General features: G+C 44.0%; 1 pseudogene; it reads right to left on the reverse strand.

The window, feature by feature from the left end:
* Positions 1 to 20,321: 20,321 nt before the first annotated feature.
* On the reverse strand, positions 20,322 to 20,628 carry LOC105978381 (annotated as a pseudogene).
* Positions 20,629 to 24,561: the final 3,933 nt, after the last annotated feature.

A 24,561-nucleotide genomic window follows, 5' to 3' on the forward strand; every position in this document is an offset into this window, starting at 1 on the left:
TATGTAACTACCACACAGTCATTATTTTATCTGATAGCTGGCATCATCTAATTTCTTCACCACATTTTGCTATAGCACCTGTGTCTTCTGTGTTCCCTTCCTGAGGGTGAGTATCAAGCAGGGTCATGATGTAAGAACAAATTGTTTTTAAATGGTCACTATTTAAGAACAAATTGTTCTTAAATTGGAGCTATGATTTAGTGTAAACCGAAAACCCATTCCTGGATCTATGTCTTTGTTGTTTGTTTTAAATTTACTATTAATTAGAAAAAAAATTATTGTTAATTGGGAGTTAATACTATCCTATCATTCCAAAGTTTAATCACATCAAGCGGAATTGTACAATTGCTTCCACAATCAGTTTCCAAACATACTTTTTCTTCCTGGACTCCTTGACATCATCCCCCTTTTACCCCCCACCATCCCTGTGCTCCCCCTGCCCCCACAACCCTTATTCTATTTACTGTTGCTATAGGTCCATAAATCCTGAGTTTCATTTATAGAAAAACAGAAAAACACATAACACAACTTCAAGAGGGTGACGCCCAATGATATAACACCTCTGAGATACATCCTCATATGAACAAACAAAAACAAAATAAAACAGAATGTCTGTCACAGGTTGGCCGAAATAATACATATCTTAATACAGCAATATAGGACATTGATGTAGCAAGGCCACATTTGTCCACCTACCAGCAGTTCAACAATCTTCGTGCAGCCGTCTTCCACTTCCTCAGACACCATGTAGTTTCCAACTTAAATCCTCAAGTTACAAGTGTGTCTAAGGAAGAGACCAGTTCACCCAGCGGAGTTTCTGGAAGCAAGAGATCCCACTGATGCAGGCTCTAGAGCATGCTGTGCTCCTTGAAGATTCAGGGTTCAGTGTCCCAGGGTTCTACTACACCTGGCCTGGGTCCCCAGGATGCACCCAGAAGCCCAGGTTAATGTGGCCCATTCGGTGCATACCACCAAAGACACCACCCCATTGCTGTCCCCCAAAGCATTTGCAGTCATTCTTCCCCCCAACTGGAAGTGAGTCCTCCCTCTTTTCTTACCAACAGATATGCATTTGTGTTCCCCCAGCTGTGTTTGTCTGCAAAGATGTGTGGGCCACTGTATGAAATAGAAATGGAATAGAGTCGTCCAGCTGAGGCCAGAGCACAAGGTCTCAGCCCAGGGGGGAAAGAAATGTGGTTTCTTCCTGAGCTCAGCACTGCTCAGGTCAAGCATCCAAGGACATGCAGGTCCTGTTCATACATCAGAACTAGAAGATAGGTCTGAGACCAACGGAGAGAGCGGCTTGGACTCCAGGTGACTGAGGTCCTATCCAATGGCAGGGGATTAAAGAGAAGTCACAGGTATCTGAACAGGTTGAGATTTCTCAGGGTGCAGGTAGAAACTGGCTTGATCATTTTTCCTGTTGACTCCATTAAACTGACTTTATGGCTCATCCTTCCCTGCCCTTTGGGCGAAATCATTGTCAGCTCACTTACACTGATGGCTGTTCTTAGATATCCAAACCAGTCCGCCCCAACGAGCACATGTCTCCAGGTCAGCCTAGTGTCATTGCACAATGCCACATTTTTGTGCTGTCACAACATCCCCCTCTTGCAGCTCAAGCTTATCTTCTCACTTAGCAACCTGTAGGGCAGGGCCAGGGATGGCTTGTTCTCCCTTTCCTTGCTTCGCCTAAATCAGTGAATCAGTCAGAGATTGATTATCAGGAATGTGATTGTGGGGTCTGGCAAGTCTGAAGGCAGGAGGGCAGACTGGGGGGTTGGAAACGCTCAAGCTTTTGTTCCTTTATTTTGTTTTTCAAACTTTTAAATTGTGAGTTAGGTGAAGGCTTACTGAGCAGATCGATCATCAGTTTTACATTCTACAATTCATACACATTTTGCTCAAACTCCTCCACTGTAATCCTCCCCAAATATCATCATTTGTCCTCCTTCCTCCCTGCATGCCCAGTTGCCATTCCTCCTGATTTCCTGACTCTTCTGCACGTTGTCCGTGGGTAAATGCTGCCCTCGGTAGCTTACATGACTGAGTAGTCCACCTGGATGGCAGGATGGTTCTGGGTCTCGAACTGAAGGGTGTCTCAGCACCATAGTCTTGGGGGTTCCACCAGTCCCAGCCTGTTCAGTAAGACCTTGGTGTCCTCTGAGACAAGGGTCCTGAGCCTCCAGGTCCAGGGACTGGGTGTTTGCTTCCCTCTGGGTGTTTGGTTGTGTCTAAGAAGTTCTCATCACGTTGCCCCTGTGTGCTCGACCACATTCACAGGTCTAGCGGCAGCTCCAGTCCTGAAGTGAGACAGAACTGCTTCTACCTCGGGAAACCCTTGGTTTTGCTCTTTTTTTTTTTTTTTTGGTTTTGCTCTTAAGGTTTTCCAACAAGGGCAACTCACATTATTGAAGATAATTTTCTTTATCGAAGGCCAACTGATTGTAGGTATTACCCACATCTACAAAATACCTCCACGTTGACTAACGGCATCCTAAGGCCTTTGGAAACGTGTCCTGGTGGAGCAGTGGTTAAACACTCCATTGCTAACCTACAGGGCAGCAGTTGCAACAGATCAGCCTCTGCATGAGCATGCGATGGCAGCCTGCGCCTGTGAAAGCGAGAGCCTTTGAACCCGATGGAACGGTTTTACTGTCTTAAAACAGTTGAGTCAATGGCAGTGTGTTTGGTTGGGGCTGACACCTGCCCTACGGGGTTTCCATAAGTTGGAACCCACATGAGGACAATCTGCTTTCGTTTTGTCGCTCAGCCAAGGTGACCCTTGAAAGTAAGCATCTCCGTATCTCCTCACACTCCATGGCGGCTGTTAGGCTTCATCTATGTCCAAGCTTGGGGGCTGAAGGAGGAGAGCTCCAGAGATGCCATGGATGTTGGCACTGGGCCTCTCTGTGCCCAACTCCCCTGCTCTTTCCGAGTTCCTCAGCAATGCCTTCTTGGGCTTTCTGTCTGTGACTACGCACCTCCTCCCCACCGCTGCTTCTTCTCATGTGTACATCGTGCTCAGCATCTCCCATTCCCGTGGTGGGGAAGTCCGTCCCTAAAGAGTATGTTGGGACCTTTTTAGAAAGACAATCCGGCTTGCTCCCTATGCAGTCCTTCCTCTCTGCTCTGTCATCTCTAGTCTGCCTTTGACATTGAGATTTCCACTCTGCAAGAGCTTTTCTTTTCCCGGAATGTCAGAGGACTCATATTTATCATTGGCTTCTTAACCCCTCTCCTACTCAGGCTGAGGGAGAAAGATGAGACTGCCTATCCTATGCCTAAAGACTGACAGTCTCGGAAACCCACAGGAACAGTTCTACTTTGTACTAGAGAGTGGCTCTGAGTCGGAATCAACGCAAAGGCAGGGAGTTTGACTGGGGCTTAGGGAGAGAGGAGCTAGCCCCTCCTCTCCCACGAGCAGCAGAGATCATCACTGGTTTTCTAAGGAACCATCCTTTTCACCCCTCTTTCAATTCCCTGGTAAGCCTCCAGGCAACTGATGGAGTAATTTTGGTGGAACCAGGCCCATAGTCGCCCACTTTTCCTCCTACGATGGACTAATGCTTTTCTCTAGGGCAGAGCCTCTCTCTTCATGGGGGAGAAAAAAAAGAGATTGACTTTGTTGTTGCTGTTATTGAGAATACACACAGCAAAATAGTCACTCATTTAGTTTTTACGTGTGCAATTCCATGACATTGGTCTCATTCGTTGAGTTGTGTCACCACTCACACCCTGTTTTACTGAGCTGTTTTCCCCCTGAACACACATTTCTTGCCCTTAGGGTCCCTATCTAAGCTTTAGACTTGGGGGTGTCAGGCGGATTTCATGCAGGCAGTTCTCCAAAAATCCTCTTGCTCAAGGCAGTTATTTTTTCTAATGAGCATTTTTGTATTATTTGGTTTTAAGACAACCTCAAGAGATATTTTTGGTTTAAAGGTTATCTCAGGGCAATAGTTTCAGGGGTTTATCCAGCTTTCATAGCTCGAGAAAATCTGGATCCCATGAGAAGCTGAAGTTCTGCATTTCTCCCTTTTGACCAGGATCCTTCTATTGCACCTTTTATCAAAATATTCAGGAACAGTAACTAGATACCATCTAGTTCTTTCAGTCTTACAACAAAAGAGGAAGTTGATTAAGATTTGGGGTGGGTGGGGGAGGGGGAGAGTACCTTTATGCTGAACCATGGCACCTGGAGTGGGGCTGGTTATGCATGCTCTTCCTTAGACTTGGTGTAGTGTGTCCCTGAAAGGGAGAGCAGAAAGTAGAGATTGGTAACTGGATAGTATGACAGGAATTCTTCTTTTAAAGAAGGTTTGTTTTTGAACTCTGTGTGGCTGATGGAAGAACCATTTGTGACCAAGGAGGTTATGGGTTTCTTGGCCCAGTCGCAAGTGTCCTGATGTGAGTCCTGATGTCTAGGTGGCTGCCTTTGTCTCTGCTTCCACTTAAGGACATTGTCGAGTGAGCCAGAATCATGCCTCTCAGTCGTCAGCTCTGAGCTAGAGCTGAAGTCACAGCGTCAACAACGGACGCCTGACTGCTGGTCTCCGAGCACACTCACCAAGGTTTGGGTGTTTATTTGGTTTTCAGTTTTCCTATGGGAAAATATGTGTTGTTGTTAGGTGCCACTGAGCTGGCTCCAACTCACAGCAACTCTGTGTGTAACAGAAAGAAACACTGTGTAGCCCTGCGTCCTCCTCAAAACTACTGCCAGGTTTGAACCCGTCAGTCTAGCTAGTGGAGGGTCTTCTTTTTCTCTGGCTCTCTACCAAGCATACGCCATAACACTTTCTATTTTAATCATTTTTAAGTGCCCAATTCAGCAAAATTAATTACATTCGTGTTGTGCCACAACCCAAACTTTTGCATACCTTAAATAGTAACTCAATACCCAAGAAGCAATAACCAACTCTCTATTCCTTCCTCCCCCCAACTCCTGGGAACCACGTATCAGCTGTGGTCTGTATACATCTGCTTATCTTACATATTTACTTGAGTTGTTAAAGCACAATAGAAGTGGCTGGGCTAATGGACACGTGTAAGGTTTATGCAAACCTGGGAGGCAATAGTAGAAGAGACCCAGAAACCAGCAAAAGAGTAACAAATACCACATAGCTAGACCAATAGAAGAAGGAAACACATTCGGAATATGCCTGGAAAGACCTAAAAACCCCCAATTTAAAATAGAATACCAGATATGGTGTGTAGCTCTTTAATTTTACTTTTACATTTTACTTTAGCTTGTTCTTGTAAGCTTCAGGGACATTCCTTGTAATGGTTGAATTTATGAAACTGGTGGTGAAGGAAGAGACTTAGCCAATCAGGGTAGTCAGTATTCCTATATCTTCCCACTGGCCTGTCCCTGGATGGTGCAATTGGTTAAAGTGCTTGGCTGCTAACCAAAAGGCTGGAGGTTCAAGTTCACCCAGAGGCACGTAGGAAGAAAAACCTGGCAACCCACTTCTGATAAACCAGCCATCAAAAATCCCACGGAGCAGTTTAACTCTGACACACATACACTCACCATGAAGTTGAGTCAACACCATGTAAACTCTTCCCCACAAGTTCCGCTTGCAGGAATTACACAAAGATATCATTTTAGGGAGTGAATTATGATTGGTTCTAAACTTCCTCTAGTAATCTTTTTTATTTTCACTAGTGAGTGGTCTAGGAACGGACAGGAAACTCCATTCTGCCAATACTATATATATTAAGGGGGCATCTACACTGGGTTTTCCTCCGTAAATGAAAAGGATAAAACATATTGCCTCTGGGTCCTGTCCCTTTGGGGACACCAGTGAGAGACTGTGTCTGAAGCTTTGTTAGCCGTCTTCTGACATATTTGGAGATGGCAAATACTACAATGAAAAGCCAATGTACGGAGAATGGTGGAGCAGGGGAATGGAAAGAACTGGAGTCTTTGAGATGCTCCTTGAGCTGCTGGCCTACCCTGGAGCTGTCCACCTCCCACGAATATGCATATGGTCTCAGTCATAACTAGTTACTCTGTCCTTTAAATAGAGTCAAACTCAGGCTTGCACACCTGCCAGCCAACTCCTGCGTCTGCGTCTCCTATTCCTTTAAGTCAGTGGTTCTCAACCTTCCTCATGCTGCGACCCTTTCATACAGGTCCTCATGTTGGGGTGACCCCAACCATAGAATTCTTTTTGTTGCTACTTCATAACTGTCATTTTGCTACTGTTATGAATCAGGCAACCCCTGTGAAAGGGTTGTTCGACCCCCAAAGGGGTTGCGACCTACTGGTTGAGAACTGCTGCTTTGAGTGTTTTCTTAAACCAAGTTTTTAGGAAATGACATATTCTAACAATAATAAAAAAAATAAAACAACTTTTAAATTTGTAATCCTGAAACTAAGTAAAAGGTTCTAGAAAGATAGAATTCTTGGCTAAAATAACACACACATACATATTTGCTCGATATTATGAGAACCACTCAGGCTTAGAGCACCATTTTATAATGTTGATCTTGGACGTGGTTGTCTTACTCCCTGTCAGATGATGGATTCCCACTGAGAAGCAGCCGCTAGCTTATGTCCCCCTCACCCCCCTCCCTTTCTTTTCTGATGATGCTAAAGATCTCTTGCATGACAGACAGGGGAAAGAATGCAGGAGACAAATGGGGGAATGCATTCAATTCACAGAAGGATTTAATGAGTTAGTCAGATGACAAACCCCTCACTGGCAAGGCGCTATCACTGTGGTGATTTCTTCTTACCGACCTCTTTCACTGTTTACTTTCTCTATGCCAATGGCAGTAGTCAGAGAGATTAGTGAGACTATTGCTGTTTGTCAATAGAGATCTAGCGGCCTGAGGTTTTGAGCTGTGACTTTTGTTGCAGCTAGATATTTTCATGTAGTTTAGATTAATAAAACATGAAGGAATTTCTAGTATAATGCATGTGCTCTTCTTTGCTCTTTGAGTGCACGTTAATTATATGCATACATCTTTCCTCGAAGAAAATCGAATCACACACAACTCTGAATTACACACACCTTAACTTGCTGTCCAGGCAGGCTTTGTTTGCTTCTTCCTACTTTTTCTTTTTGAGAGGCTATTTGAAATACAAATAGGGACAAGCATTTGTGTATGTGGTTGCTTATAGCAAAGTTACTAGAGCATTTCTTTCTCTCGTGCATCATCACTGGAAAGAGCGATGCTAGCATTGCCTGGGACTGAAGGTCACGCTGCCTGGCTTTGTGGGGACAGATGGCCATTGCTCATCATGCTAGTAAGAAGCTTGATGCTGACTTCTGGACATAAGCTGCTCATTATATATATAAGTGATAATTTAGCTTCAGGTGGCATCAGCCCTGGTGCTGTCTGATCTCATGCCACCTTACTGGAAAATATTTGGACAGCAGAACTTGCTTTTTTGTAATCTGCTACAAAACAAATGCCAAGATTCGCCAGTATCCTTGCCATAATAAAAAATACGGTGCCTGATCATTGGGGTTAGGCTTGACCACTTATGTATTCTGAATTTAGAAACTCAAAGGACAATTTTGCAAGTTGTTCAGAAAAAAATCTTGTAGGAGGAAAGTCATAGAAACTCTGGAGGTGGGGTGAGTGGAAGGAGCAAAGCAGGGTGGGGCTGGGGGTCGGGGAGATACACTCACCTAGAGCTGAACAATTTCTCGTTCCAGAAGAATATTAACTTCCTTGGTTGCTGTGGCTTTATTGATAACATGTCTGCTCTGGAACAGCTCACAGTGCTCTCGCACAGCTCGCTCATGAATTCTTATTGAATTCCTTCCTATAAGTCAGTGTCTTCACAGGTGAAAGGAAGGGCCAAGCTCAAAGTCACCAGGCAGCTGTCCCTTAGGTGATGTGTATTAATGAGTGGGCACCAGCTACAGGGTTTGAGAAAACTTCATTTATCCATTTATATTCCTTACCACAGTCCACAATGACTTAGGTAGAGATCTAGAATATGTATTGTGAAATAATAGAGGAAATACAAATATAGAATCAGGGCTATAGAAAATAACAGTAGGATCAGAAGACCTCAATCCAAGAAGATATGGTATTGTTATGATCAAAACAATACAATATTGCCATCAAGTTGACACTGACTCATAGCAAACCTACCATATAGGTCATAAAACCTTAAAACGGCAATGACACTGACAAATTTGGATCTAAGTTTCCTGGATAAAACACACAAATCAATGTGGAGCTGATGCCCACCTCTTTGGAAGCAGATTGCCAGGATCTTGTGGGCTGACTGGAAGCTGCAGCCTTTCATTTAGTAGTTAACTCTTTCATTTCTGTTAACCGTTTGTATTCCCCAGGGACTCCATGGGCGTCCTTCTCAGGGTATATTTTTAAGGCCTCTATTTCAGAGATGGCCTAGGGTAACGTAGAAGCTCTCTTTTGGGAGTCCCTGGGTCTATACGTGGTTCATGCACTCTGCTGGTCACCAAAAGGTTAGAGTCCACCTGGAGGCATCACAGAAGAAAGACCTGATTGTCTAGTTTAAAACCCCCACCCATGGAAAATCCCATGGAGCCCAGATCTGCAGTGACTCACATGGGGTTGCTAGGAGTCAGAGTTCACTCAAGGAAACTCCCCAAACTCACTGCCATCGAGTTGATTCTGACTTACAATTGCCCTACTGGACAGAGTAGAGCGTTCCTCACGGATTTCTGAGACTGTCACTCTGCACGGCAGTAGAAAGCCTCAGCTTTATCCCGAGGAGCAGCTGGTGGTTTCTATCTGCTAGCCTTGAGGTTCGCAGCCCAACAAGTAACCACCATGCCACCAGGGCTCCTTAGGGCAACTGGCTACTTATTAAAGTAAAAGTAATGCTCTTTTTACTTAACAGGGTACACAGAAACACACGATCTCATTTGATTTTCACTACATTCCTGAAAAGCTAAGAATTATTGTCCTTATTCCTGATCAGGAAACAGGCTCAGAGATATTAAGTGATAGAGCTAGAATTTACCTGGAACCATGTAAATTCTTGAAGGCCTATAATACAGGGGGGTTCCCTTTAGCTCTGGAGCTAGACTGGGTTCAAATGTCCACTCAATTGCAGGTTGTTTAACACCCCTGTGCTCCAAAATCCTTGTTTACAAGTGGAAATAACTTTTTTCTATGTCAGGCTCATAGAACTGTTGTAAGATTGAATGATATATTGTGTTTGTGCAGTTTAGACTAGCACCTGGCATATAGACAAACCCAAACATCAGTCTATCAACATTATCCCATCAGGGTAGTTTCTTTACAGGTCATGATCTTTGCAGAAGACTGGAGCCCTGGTGGCTTAGCAGGTAACCTATTGGGCTGCAGTTCAAAACCACCAGCTGCTTCATTGGAGAAAGATGAAGTTTTCCACTCCTATAAAAATTTACCATCTTAGAAACCCATAAGGGCCATTCTATCCTGTAGCATAGGGTAGCCATGAGTTGATATGACATGACAGCCCCGAGCGTGGATTTTGAGTTTGTGAGACACTGATTACATGACCTGCACTTTGAGCCTACCAGGTGCTCCGCAGGTGAAAGGCAAAATTGCCCGCTACCGTAAAGATGTAAGGTATCAGGGATTTTAAAAAGCAGTTTCAGTCCTGGAACTCCATAGGAGCAGTTCTGCTCTAGCAGCTCGCAGACTGCTTTTGAGGTTGACCACATCTGTTGACAGTGGACTGGACCCCTGGTGGCCAGCCAGGTTTCATGTTGGGCTACTAACCATGAGGTCAGTAGCTGGGAACCAGCAACCCCTCTGCGGTAGAGAGATGAGGCTTTCTACTCCGTGAATGATTTAGTCTATGAAGCCCACCGGGCAGTTCTACTCTGGCTTAGGAGTGAGAGTTGTTGATGAGTCAGAATGGACTCCATGATAGTGAGTCTGCTTTTCTCCAGTAAAGCGCAAACCAGACAGCAAACCACTCTGTTAGCAGAGTGCTCGTAAGCTCGCTCTTAACCACTGAGTTGTAACCACGTTTTACCCTATGGTGTTAGATAGGACAACACAGACCCACAGTTATCGACGAGCCGAAAACTCTGTTCCCAGGTCTCCCATCTACTCCATACCTCAGAACGTGGACCCATTCCTAGCTTCCTGAGCATTCAGTGAATCAGAAAAGCAGAGCTAAAACAAACCCATTCCCTTGGGACCTGTGAGCTGAAAAAATTTAAACAGAGCCACGTTCACTTTTAAGGGTCCCTAAAGGAAAATGTCCTTAGTTGCGAGGGCCAGTGTCCTCCGACTGGGGCAGGCTCCCCTTTCATCTGAAGGCGGTCCCCCCCAGCAGTGTGGGAAGCAGAGGCCAGGCTGGGTGAGTTGGAGGAGACAGGACCCTGCAGAATCTGTCGCTCACCCGCTGGCCAGCTCGGGCCCCCAAGGCTGCTGCACAAGCCAGGCTGATCTGCGAGCCTCTTTTGCATTTGGAAAAGGGAGAGAAATTATCAATGACTCAGTGCCTGCGGAGAGCACAAAGAGGGGATTATAACTGTGGTGGTGAAAGGCTGTCAGCTGGCCGAGATAATGCACTGCTGTAACCTCCGCTCGCTCATTCTTCTCATTCCTTTGAAGAGTTCCCTGGTGCTGAGCAGGGCACAAACAAGCAGCGCTAAGCACCAGGCCAGGCCCAGGGGGGGCGGGAGGAGGAGGAGGAGGTGGGCTGAGGAGCCTGAGGACAGGGGGCTCTCCACCCAGGCACCCCGAAGTCCACCCTGTCCTCCAGGCCTGAAACTGCAGGAGCCTCGTTCACCAGTGGCCTTCCCCAGGATCGAAAGTGGGAGGGAAGCCATGGGCTAATTTCTTGCTTCTTTCTTTCTGAGTTCTTAGCTGTGTTTGTCAGCTACAAGGACATAGCAGATAAACGGCTGAATGTTTTTGGAGCGGCCGAATCTGAACGAGGTAGAGCGAGAACATGCCCAGTGTGCCTTTGGATCTGCTCACAATGCAGACTGAGTTGACATAAGAGTGCCTTTAGTCTCCTCCCGGCGCTATGAGTTGACATAAGAGTGCCTTTAGTCTCCTCCCGGCGCTAGCGGACCTTGGAGAGATTTCTATAAGAAGGAAAGCACTCTGTACACAGGTGCTCTCATTTCACAGATAAGAGCGCTGGCGTGGGGAAAACACAGCCACTGCACTGGCACATGCTGCCGCCCGTCCTTGCTGGCGGGAGGAAAGGTTAGAACACGTCCCGATGTTATGGTGGCGGTTTCTATTGTGCTCCTAGTGACCCTCGCTGCAGAGGAGAACTGACCCAGAGGGTTTCCACTGCGTGGCCGGTGGGTTCAAACTGTCAACTTTTGGGGTTAGCAGCTCAGGCCTTTACCCATTGCTCCACCAGGCCTCCTTTAGGGGCTAGTGGACACCTGCTACTCTCCTCCTCACTGCCGTCCAGTCGATGCTGACTCATAGCGACCCCACAAGACAAGGTAGAACTACCCCGGTGTCTGAGACTATAACGTGTAATGCCCTTTTTTTTGGGGGGGGGGCGTCTACCACATATTTTATTTGCTTATTTTATGTTGTTGAGTTGCTTTAATCAGGATCCAAACAGGTGCACATGTAGAAAATTTTAAATGTAGTTTATAGGTTACTCTCCCTTTCAAAGGATTCCTGTGGTGGAAGTGGTTAAGCACAGGGGCTGCTGAATGAAAAGTCCATGGCTTGGATCCACCATTGGAGGAAGAACTTGGCAGTCTTCTTTCATAAAGATGCTAGTTTAGGAAATCCTATGGGGCAGCTCTTCTCTGTCCAATAAGATCCCTATGAAGTAGAATCAACTTGGAGGCACACAACGACCCTTTTTCCCATTTATTTTCATTGGTAATTTATTCATGGAAAACACTGAGACGCATGTCTTGTAAAATTCCTTGCTTTCTGGATATGACTGGTTATATTCCCATTTCTTTAAAAACTGATTCCTTCAGTCTATGTTTTCCATGGTTGGATCAAGAGGCTCAATTAGATTCAGTTTGCATTTTTGACAAGACTGTGTTTGTTACAAATAGTGCTCTATACGTTCATTAAGAGATGCATAATGTCCTATTGTCCACTTTTGTCATGTTAGCCACTCCTGGTAATTACTTCCCAGATTCAGAATTTACTTATGAGTTTGTAAAGCAGTAATACCCTAACTTTTTTTTTTAACTACATCTTTATTTACCAGCTGGAATGCTTCCATAGAGATACATTTTTTTCTCATAATTTTTTTTGATATTTTGAAGTATAGTTTTTACTGGAAGTAACTATTGAAGTAGAAATCCCTGTCTTTCTCCCACAGAGAGACTGATAGTTTTCACACCTACTAACATATCGAATTTGAACACTGACCATTGGAATGAAACCATATCAGGTGCAATTCCAGTCGATTCAATTCAGTTCCCGTCCAACTACACATACACATCAAGTACTTAACCAGCACTTTCTTCTCTGACCGTTACCATCTGGAACTAGGTCAGATTCCAAAATTGGAAAGACCTAGTCCACCAGACTGCCAATCTGTCCAAGGTTTTAGTTTCCAGTAAGCAAGGGAGTCCTCAGGCTCCCCTTCTTTCTGAATTGCTGGCTCCTACTGTTACCTTGGTTTGATACTTTGTTAGAATGACTCACAGAACTCCAGGAATGTGCTGTACTTATGATTACAGTTTATGAGATATGGGGAAAAAAAGATATCCAAAAATTGTGTAAGGAGGAGGTCTGGGGGCTCCAGGAGGAGCCTCCATATCTCACAAAGGCACTCACTCCCCTCCCATGTGCATGATGTCTTTCCTCAGCCAGGGAGCCCCGGAAGCTTCTTCTAGAGCCTTCAGTGGGGTCTCATTACAGGACGGTTAGCCTCCAGCAAGTCAAAGCCATCGGCCACTCTGAGGGAGAAAGAAAAGACATTCTACTCCAGTGAAGATGTACAGTCTCAGAAACCCACAAGAGCAGTTCTACTTGGTCCTATCGGGTCACTGAGTCAGAATTGACTCAATGACAATGAGTTTGGTTGTTTTTCTTTTTATTTGGAGCACTTAGAGGAAGAAAAATGAGGTTGTCTGATGCAGGAAAGCTTTTTGGTCTCGGAAACCCCATTTACGGTTGCTACAGGTCAGAATTGACTTGGTGGCAGGGAGTGTATTATACTGGCGTGATAGTTTGAATCATGTACTTCTCCCCTAAAGAGTCATGTGTTTTTTTCTCCTATCACAGGGTGGGTCTTTCGGTCAGGACCAGCCCCCACCCAAAGAACCATTTTATTAGCATAAACCTTCTAGGGTGGCCTGGAGGCTTCATCAAAGAGGCGGCATTCTCTGTGGTGGGGGGTGGGGGAGCAGGGTTGCAAGGTTTTAGAGGTTATCTCTCAGGATCCAAGGACTACATTCTTTGGGTAAATTCTTTACCCCAGAGGCACTTGAGTTTAGGTTTCTTTGTGTCTCTGTCAGGGTAACCTTTGGTCATTCAAAACTTTGGAACAGAATATTGCACTGGGGAGAGAGTAGGGGTATTTATATCAAGAAACAAGTTTCTCAATTCAAGAATTTAAATGCCTGTGGATGGTATGAAGAAAGATAACTTGGTAGCTTCCAACTACGGTTGCATTCCTGTAGATTCTGAGTGTCAAATTCCCTTTAGCTTGGGTACGCTAGTGACCCTATAAGACTCATAGTGTTCCCATGTGGCAGCGTAGACATGTCCCAATATAGTTAGTTTCCTGAGTTGTAATCTTTACAGGAACAGATGGCCAAGTTGTTTTCTCCTGTGGAGCCACTGGTGAGTTTGAACCACTGACCATTTGGTTAGCAGTGAAGCGCTTAACAATTATGCCGCTAGAAAAAAAACGTTCCCTCTTTGCTAGCACAGGTGATTGTAAACAGTGGACAGTAGAGCGTGTGTGCCCTGGAGGGGCTGAGTTTGAATTGTTGATGGGTGGAGGTGCAACTTTTTTACTCTCGGGACCTAACCATCTGCCTCCCATCTGTTCTTCCTTACCCAAACATCTCTGTTCCAGGCTAATCAGGAGACAATAGAGTACTCCTACTAGAACCTTCTGACTGGCATGAAAACACGTCCTATCATATCACCAGCCAAACTAAAGCAAAAGCCATGAAGTCATCACTTAAGTCCTGCAGTTATGGAAATCTGTTCTCTATTAGAGCCAGGGACTGAATTCAATTTTGTGGAACATCAAAGCCATGACCGTCAAGTTGGTTCCCACTCATGGTGATCCTGTTAAGTTTCTCAGGTGAGAAATACCTCAGTCCTTGGTTTCGCAAGCCTGGTTTGTGATTCAAGTGAGTTTTTATAAAGGATAGAAGCAGTTTCAGGCTTTACACAGGCCCCCTCAGGGCACTTCACATCCACACGTGGTGACCTCAGGCCAGAGAAACCGCAGCACTGCTGAGGAGTAACTGGAAAAGTGTGGTGGTCTGCAAGTTTCTGGCTTTTCAGGGCCCTCTGATAGGAGGTGTGGTTGACCCCACTGGCGGAATTAAGCCCACCGGGCCTAGATTAGGCCCTCCCAAGTGTACCAGCTTCCTGGCTCAAGGGCCTGAATTTGCGCATGCTCTCTAACCATTATGGCTGACTGGGCTTGCCTGATTCTCTGCAGCAATCTCCTGTAGGGGGTGCTTTGACATAAAGAGGGACAACTCCCTATTGGCTACCTAACAATCCTAAATAGAGTTTCCAAGGCTGTAAATCTTTTGGGGGAGTAAAGAACCTTATCTTTCACCAGAGAAGCACCTGCTGGTCTTAAGCCTCACATCTAACAGCTAGCTGTTCTACATTTACCTGACAGCACCATCAGGGCTCCTAATTTTGTGACAGCTCCTTCCTAATGAGCTTTTTGTTGTTTAGGGAGGAAATAGAGTTAGCAGGAGGCTGTTTCAAATCTTAGTCTTCCAAAATACCCAATTCCATTGCCACCTAGTTGATTCTGATTCATAGCAACCTGATGTAGGGTTTCTGAGACAGCAAATCTTTATGGGAGCACCTAGCCTTATCTTTCTACCCAGGGAGAGACTGCTGAGTTTGAACCCCTGACCTTGCGGTTGGCAGTCCAACAAGACAGCACCACCAGGGCTCCTTATTGAACTGTCTATAGAGTTTTCAAGACTACAGACCTTTATGGAAGCAGACTCCCGCATTTTTTCTCCCATGAAGCAGTTGGTGGATTTGAACTGTGATCTTCTGTTAGCACCCAATGTTTAACCCACTGTGCCACCAGAGCTCCCACATTGCCACATCACATAGTCAACGTTGGTATCATATCAAAGAATATGAACAACTATATGAAAATGCTATGGACATACTCTTACTTTTTCCAACTATGAAACTTCATGAGGCCAGTTTTTCTTCATGCCACTCAAACAAAACAATATATCCCATTAGACTGAGTGGTGAAAGTCATAGGAGAATCTAGTTGTCTTCCCTTAAGCCAGACATGAAAAAGAATCACACTGAAAATCGATGCCATTATTCTCAAAAATTATTTTGGACAACTACAATGATTTTCCATGAAAATATTTTTATTAACATATAATGCATTTATTATTTTAAATGAATATGAATAAATACCTGAACATTTTATATTATTATGAACATATTTTAAGTTAATATGAATATATACCTTCACATTTTCTCAGTTTAAATTTTTATATCAATGGATTTGACCTATATGTACAACATTTCTGTCTACTTTTAATAGTAAAGAATCTTGAGGCCCAAATACTTAAGAACTGTCTCTGCTAGAGGTCATTCCAAGGAGAAGGTAACACTAGGAAAGGACACAAATACAGAGGATTCAAAAATAGACCAGTGGGATATACTGAAGATAAATCACCTGTGTATATTGAAATAATTCACCAAGAGTAATAAGAGACCGCACAGACTGGGAAAACATCTTTAGCAATGACATATCAGACAACGGCCTTATTTACTAAAATCTACAATACTCTGCTAGCTTACAATTAGAAAAACACTAACTGCCCACTAAGGAGGTGGGCAAAGGACCTGAACAGAAGTTTCACAGGGGCAGAAATCCAAATGGCCAGTAAGCATATGAGAAAATGCTGCCGATCATTAGCCATAAGAGAAATGCACATTAAAACAACAATGAGATACCACCTAACACCCTCAAAGATAGCCCAATTAAAAAAATCAGAAAGTAGCAAGTGTTGGAGGGGCTTTGGGGAGATAGGAACCCTCATCCACTGCTGGTGGACCTGTAGGTATATACAGTCATTATGGAAATAGATTTGCGATATCTAAAATAGGTGGAGATTGAGGATCCCCCATACAACCCAGCAATCTCCCTACTGGCCATATACCCAGAAGAGGCAAGAAACAAACCACGGCCAGACATCTGTGCTCCAATGTTCATCGCAGCACAGTTCACAATTGCAAGGAGTTGGAAACAACCCAAATTTGCATCAACAGACGAATGGATCAAAAAACTATGAAACATGCATGCAATGGAGTACTATGCATCACTAAAAAGCAGGATGAACGCATGAAGCACATCGCCACCTGGGAAGAACTGGAGGAAATTATGGTAAGTGAAGTAAGTCAAGCACAAAAGGACAAGTACAACATGAGTCCAATGAGGTAAGTTTAAAACAATAACAACAACAAATGGGGCATAGAGGAAAAGCTACTATATAAGTACATCCCTAGGGTGAGGTCCAGCAACTATGGCAGGGACCAAACCCAACCCAGGGATACATATGGCAGCCAACTAAGTAAGGGGGAAAGAGAAAAAAAAAAAAAGACATGGGTAGAGGGGGAGCAGGGCACTAACCCACCCAAGGGGAGAGTATTGTTTATATCTCCACAGGAGAGGGCTCGAGAGACCAGTCTTCAACCCGATGTGCCAAGATGTGAATACAACATACCGGCATACACCAGGGAACCAATAGAGAGGTCTGCAGGGCTGGCCCCAATCCCAACTATGTGAACACCCACCCCCCACGCACCCCCCTCAGAAGAATGCACTTCAGAGGACAGCACCGGGGCTGCAGCTTGGGGAGAGAGGTGCGTGGGGTTAGAGCACACGGGAGAAACTTGAAAAGGGCTGGGGAGGGAGGCGAGGACATCCTGACCCACCAAACCCCAGGGACGATGTTCCTGCTCAGAGCAGACAACGCACTGGGGTGGGGGTGGGGGACCCCCACCATGGGACACAGCGTCCTGTACTGAACCATGACGCTGTGGGGAACAGCACTGGAGACACAGTGCAGGAATAGTGTACAGTCTAGCCCCATCACGCTGCAGGAATAGTGTACAGTATGGCCCCATCACGCTGGGGCGAGGCACTGTGGGCATGCAGCAGAGCAGCAGGGGGAGCAGAGTGATGAAATCCCCGGGAGATACCAAAAACAGACTTGAGAGACAGTGTGGCACCCCATCAGACTTTACTGGAAAACATTTTTAATGGACAACAAACAGACCTTGAACTATTTATAGGCTTTTCCATTTTTGTCAGTGGCTTTCTTTTTTTAATTGTTATTTTGTTTTTGTTGGTTATTGTTTTGCTGTTTTTTTACTTCCTTCGTTGTTTTATTTGGCTTTGCCTGGTTTTGCACTTATTAATGTATTTGCATAAATACCTAGATAAGATAGGCAGGAAAAATAATTCAGAGATGAAAATGGTTCCGGGGGTACACAGGAGAAGGGGAGGTGGGAGAAAGGAAGAGGGGGATGGCAACCCAGGGACAAGGGAACAACAAGTGAACTAAAATCAATAGAAGGAAGGTCATAGGATGCCTAGTGGGCCTCACAAGGGCAATGTAGCAGTGAGGAATTACTAAACCTGAATGAAGGCCAAACATGATGGTAGAACAAGAGGGAATGAAAAAGAGGAAAGAACCAGGAGGCAAAGGGCATTTATAGAGGCCTAAATACAGGCATGTACATATAAAACATATATATATAAAATGAGAGGGGAATAGAACTATGCACTCATATGTATATTTTAAGAATTAAGGTTGCAGATGCACATGGGGCCTTGATTCAAGTACTCCCTCAACACAAGAACACTTTGTTCTAACAATCTGGCATTCTGTGATGCTCACCTTCCCGACACAATTGCTGAAAACAAAATGGGTGCATAAGCAAATGTGGTGAAGAAAGCTGATGGTGCCCAGCTATCAAAAGATATAGTGTCTGGGGTCTTAAAGGCTTGAAGATAAACAAGTGGTCATCTAGTTGAGAAGCAACAAAGCCCACATGGAAGAAGCACACCAGCCTGTGTGATCATGAGGTGTCAATGGGATCAGGTATCAGACTTCTAAGACCCAGAATAAAGCCAGACCCAGAATAAAACCATACCCAATGCCCATCTGTACAATTGGACATCCCCTCACTGAGGGGTCACAGGGAAAAGATGAGCCAATCAGGCTGCAGTATAGCATCCAAGAAACACACCACTTTTCTCTAATTCTTTGGTGCTTCCTTCACCCCACTATCATGACCTCAGTTCTACCTTACAAATCAAATTAGATCAGAACATGCATACTGCTACAGACAAGAGCCTGCAACACAGGGAATCCAGGGTAGATAAATCCCTCAGGGCCAAAAGGAGAGTAGAGATACCAGGAGGATTAAGGGAGGGTGGGAGGAGAAAGGGGGAACCGATACAGGATCAATCTAGAACACCCTCCCAGGGGGATGAATAATGGAAAAGTAGGTGAGGGGTGGCGGAGGATGAGGTAAGATATGGAAAAAATAATCTACAACTTATCAAAGATTCATCAGGGAAGGTGGGCTGGGGAGGGAGCGGAAAGAAATGGGGAGCAGATATCAGGGGCTCAAGTGGGAAGAGAATGCTTTGAAAATGATGATGGCAGAATATGTGCAAATGTGCTTGACACACGAGGAATATGTGGATGGTGCTAAGAGACGTAAGAGTCCCCAGTAAAAGTATTTAAAATGAAAAATAAAAGGAAGCAAGAGCATTACACAAAAGGAACCTGGAGAACAAAGGTGGGAAAGGCTTCACAGGTTTGGAGGGATGATCACTTTAAATGGGGATAATGCTGATGAAACTTTGACTTTGCTTGGAACATAATCTGTGCAAAGCCATTCATTAGAGTCCATTTTCAAGGATCTGAGGCATGGAGTGAGTATGCATGCATTTGAAGTCCAGTGATCGCTTTCCTGGGTCTCTGAGTCGTTGGGTCACTCAAGTATGGCTTTCTGTTCATTGGGTTTTCTTCTATTAGACTATGAGTCCAAAACTCCACCTCTAATCTTGGGTCTACAGAATAACCCTGGACAAGATACTTACCCCAACTGCACCTCAGTTCCACCTTCACAGATGCTAAGAGGCTCCGACGAATAGGCATATGTGGACACAGTTCAAAAACGTGAAGAGATCAAGTGCCCAGCTCTATACTTGCACTGAATATGGGCTAAAAAATCATTCACTAAAATGAATTATGTCAGAGCAGGATGTACTACGTTGTTCCACTGGGGTAAACTTGAGAGATGCACACCCCCAAGGAGCCCTCATGGCACATTGGGCTGCTAACGCCAAGATTCGTGAGGCATCTGCTCTGGTAACTTAACAGTCTCAGACACTGTGGATCAAGTCACACCTTTCCCAAGTCACCCAAGCATGAGGGGCACAGTAACTGAAGGAGAAATCCCTGTTTGGCTCATTGGATTTCCTCAGCACTCACAATGGTTCCCTAGAGCTTGTAAATAGGTGGTCATGAATATAGTCTTTGTTCTCAAACATTTATTTTTAAGTGTCAAATATTCTTTATTTGATATCATACACAAATTGCACTGAAATGCTTCTTGTTAAGTAAAAGACAGTATTTTAGACAGGGAACTTTCATCAGATTTACATTTACAAAAAGATAAAGTGGCCATTGCTACCTTATCTTCAACCCTTGCATTTAAACAGGCTCATGAATACAAATTGAAATAGGTGCGTCTTGCTCTATTCTGTTCCATGAGGCAGTTTGAGACTTCCCAATATTCCAATATATTCTTATAATCAGATATAGAAATTTAAATATAAAATCAATCTGTAGGTTATAAGATGGCATTCACCATCTTTGTGAAAAATTCAATGTTACCAATCCAGCCTGGCCTCCAAAGTCCAATCACACCTTAGGGAAAAACAATGCTGACACTTGCGGAACAGACATTTCTAACAAAAATTCAACAGTTTGATCAGAGTCATTTAACCACAGCCAATCTTTAATTTAAGAATGTCCAAACAAAATATTCTTATTCAGTCATTCCTGATCTGATTTCTGGTGTATGAGATCAATTTCAATACGCTTTTTAAAAGTCACAAGACATTCGTATTTTATAATAAACATGGCAGTGGCCAACTATTATGCATTAGTAGCTTTCTTGAGAAAATCGATCAAATCTGCCCTTTCTCCCTTCTTAATGCCGGCAAAGTACATCCAGGGATGTACTTCTTGGGATTCTCCAAATACTCCATCAGTGTGCCCTCTTCCCAGATGATACCTTGCTCTTATTGGCATCCATGTAAGTGAATCCAGGGGCTTGATGGGTCTTCTGCCCAAACAAGCCATGTAGATTTGGCCCAGTCTTTTGTTTGCCCCCATCTTTCCCAGTGTGGCACTAGGTACACTTTTGAACAGAAATCTTCTTGCCCTTCTCAATATCACCCATCATGAATTCACGCTTTCTTTGTGCACCCCAGACCTTAACTGTCCAGAGCCCGGATGTCTCCCTCTCTCTTTGCTCTCAAATCTTATGATTTCTGCTCAGACAGGTAAATAAGCTATCTTTATAATCACTTACCATGTCCTTCCTTATTAATGTCCTCCAGTAGAAAGGTAAATCAGCTAAGTTAGTTCTATTTATTTTCTCAAAAAAAAATTTAAAAAGCATTGCTTTTATTGTGCCAGGTCATTTCACCCTTTGAACTCTCTATGGGTGGTGCTTTGGAGAAGTTGAACTTGACTCCTCATTTGGGGATTCTTATTGTCATTGAATCCATTCTAATTCACCACAACTCTATAGGATCGAGTAGACTGCCCTGCCCTTTTGCTTCGATTTCCAAGGCTATAATCTTTATGAACTCATAGTGACCCTATAGAACGGAGCAGAACTGCCCCTGTGGGCTTCCAAGACTGTAACTCTTTACTGGCCTAGAAAGCCTTACCTCTCTCCCAGAGTGGCTGGTGGTTTTGATTGCTGACCTTGTGGTTAGCAACCCAGTGCATCACCCACTACGTCACCAGGGTTGATAAGAGTCCGAATCAAGTTGATGGCAGGGGAATGTATCTTTTGTGTTTGTTTGTATCTCTGTGAAGCAGATTGCCACATTTTTCTCTAGCAGAGTGGCTGTTGGGTTCCAGGCACTGACTTTAGGTTAGCATGCAAGCACTTAAAACACGCTGTGTACAAGGCTTCTGATTTTACAATTGCTGAGTGCTGTCAAGTTGGTTCTCTCGTAGTAACCCTATGAACAGAGCAAGACACTGCCCAGTGGTGCACCATCCTCACAATTGTTATGTGTGAGCCCACTGTTGCAGCCACTGGGTCAGTCCACCTCATTAAGGATCTTCTTTTTAAATGATATTTTACCAAGCATCATGGGTTTCTCCAGGGACTTAGCCCTTTTGATCGTGTGCCCCAAAGATGTGAAGCCTCTCCATCCTCATTTCTAAGGAATATTCTGGCTGTACCTCTTCCAAGACAGATGTGTTTGTTCTTATAGGAGCCCAGGTACTTTCAATATTTTTGCAAGCACCCCGATTCAAATGCATCATGTCTTCTTTAGTCTTACTCATTTGTTGTCCAGTTTTCTCAAGCACATGAGTGCATGCATAATAGCTTGTGGCAGGCCCACTTTAGTCCTCAATGTGACATTGTTTCCTTGTTGACACTTTAATGAGGTCCTTTGTGGCAGATTTACCCAATGTCATTTGATTTCTTGACAGCTGCTTCCATAAGGAGCCAGCCTATTGACTAGAGAGCCGTGAGTTTTCTTGACAGCTTCCATAAGCATTGCTCCTGGATCCAAGTAAAATCATATTAAAAATAGAGGGCAAAAAATGAGGAGCCGATACCAAGGGTTCAAGTAGAAAGAAAATTTTTCAAAAATGATGATGGCAACATAGGTACAGATGTGCTTGACGTAATGGATGTAGGTACGGGATTGTTAAAAGAGCTGTAAGAGCCCACAATAAAATGATTAAAGAAAAAGAGAGAGAGGAAAACAAACCAAACAAAAGACAAATACAACATATGCCAGAAGAGACTCTTGAATTTGCTATTGAACATTTTATCTTTATAAGCAGTTGCCATATAGTTGACTCCAACTCTTGGTTACTCCACGTGTGTCTAAATAGAATTATTCTCCATAGTTTTCAATGGCTGCTGTTTGGGGAAGTAGATTACCAGGCTGTGGCAGTTACATAAACTGGTGTCAATTTGAGGATTAAGAGTGTAGGGTAGAGTCTAGGTTGCCAATCAGGATATAGCCAATGAGGCCTCTGTGTGGGCATGGCCTTCCTCTAAGGATTCTGGGAATTCCTGGATTTCCTCCTTGGAGGCGGAAGACACTTTCTCTCTCTGCTCACTTCCTAAGAAACACCCCTGAGGAGAAGCCACATGGACCTACCCTAATGCAGCCCTGGGAACTGGAGGAGCCACAAGGAGACCCCTGCCAGTGCTGAGATGCTTACACCACCACTGACTTTGCACCCACTGGCCTGTGATCTGCCTGCATTCCCCATCATTGCATGTGTTTCATGAGTCTGAAAAGGACTTTACAGATTGGTATTGGACATATGGGCTAATATCAGGCTTGGATTGGACTGGGTTGGGATGCTTTCTTAAAGTACAATTACCCTTTATATAAAACTCTTTCTTTTTTTAAAAATCATTTTATTAGGGGCTCATACAACTCTTATCACAATCCATACATACATCAATTGTGTAAAGCGCATTTGTACATTCATTGCCCTCATCATTCTCAAAACATTTCCTCTCCACTTAAGCCCCTAGCATTAGGTCCTCATTTCCCCCCTCCCTCCCTGCTCCCTCCTCCCTCATGAGCCCTTGATAATTTATAAATTTTTATTTTGTTATATCTTTCCCTGTCCAACGTCTCCCTTCACCCCCTTTTCAGTTGTCCGTCCCCCAGGGAGGAGGTCACATATAGTTCCTTGTAATCGGTTCCCTCTTTCCTACCCACTCTCCCTCTACCCTCCCAGTATCGCCACTCACACCACTGGTCCTGTAGGGATCATCCGCCCTGGATTCCCTATATTTCCAGTTCCTATCTGTACCAGTGTACATCCTCTGGTCTAGCCAGACTTACAAGGTAGAATTCGTGTCATGATAATGGGAGCGGGGAGGAAACATTTAGGAACTAGAGGGAAGTTGTGTTTTTCATCGTTGCTACATCGCACCCTGACTGGCTCGTCTCCTCACCGACACCTCTCTAAAACTCTTTCTTATACACATATGAGTTCCTATGGATTTGTTTGTCTAGTCTACCTGGACTAACAAACAGGTTTTCTTCCAAGGCACGTCTGGGTGCACTTGAATTGCCAACCTTTCAATTAACAGTCAAACATGTTCTCTACAGAAGAAAGTGAATCTATGTATGACTATGTAGAGAAATTTTAGAACATGACTCATGGGAATACAAAAGTATAGCAATGGTCAGAGGGGATTCTCTGGAGGCTCAATCTATGGAAGGAACCTGATAATGGATTTTGGGCTCCACTATCATCCATCCCAAACTCACTTCCACTGATTCTGATTCAAAGAGACCCTATAAAACAGGGTAGAACTCAACTCTTGAGTTTCTGAGACTGTAACTCTTTACAGGAGTAGAAAGCCCAGTCTTTTTCACAAGGAGCGGGTGGTAGTTTTGAACTGCTGAGCTAGCCTTCTGAAAATAAAGGGCTCAGAAATTAAGCTGTAATACAGTTCCTTCCTCTGACTTTGGATTTTATTTCTAACAGTCCTTGGACCATACAGGTTCTTCCATGTGGAGTCAGCTGATATGTAACTTAGATGAGTGCTTGTTGCAAGACAAGCCTTTAAGATCCCAGATGCTCTTCTTTCTGATAGCAGGGCATCATTTGATTTCTTCAGAGGGTTGTTCTTAAGGAGTGCCATGTTTAAGAGTGAGTTAAGAACATCTCAAACTTTGGTGCCACTTGAGGGAAGAGGAATTTTGATAAAAGCTAAGATCAATATGTTAAGGAAAAAAAAGTTTATTATTTATATCTTTCCTCTTGCCATACTGCAAATGACAGAGAAGGAATGGATGGCACAGAGGCAAATGGAGGGTGTGGTGTTGCTATTTCTTTCCATTTGCTTTACATAACATTTTCTCACTTATTTAACCCTAAATCTTTCTTAATAAATTACTTAAGCTACTACTCAGTTTACTTTCCTCTTGCTAGAAAATTTGTTGCGCTTTAATTTTTCTTCTGCTAGAATACTTCCTTGAATGAGCTTTTCAGGAAGACAATGAAGTGGGATCCTTCTAGAATTTTTACCTAACGAAAATAAATATTTTTATTTTGCCTTAAAATGTCAATGATTTGGTGCAGTAAAGCACCAATGAAACACAAA

Source organism: Echinops telfairi, unplaced genomic scaffold, assembly GCF_000313985.2.
Source record: "Echinops telfairi isolate 266 unplaced genomic scaffold, ASM31398v2 ScPeMD7_7424;HRSCAF=8462, whole genome shotgun sequence".
Classification (NCBI taxonomy): Eukaryota; Metazoa; Chordata; class Mammalia; order Afrosoricida; family Tenrecidae; genus Echinops; species Echinops telfairi.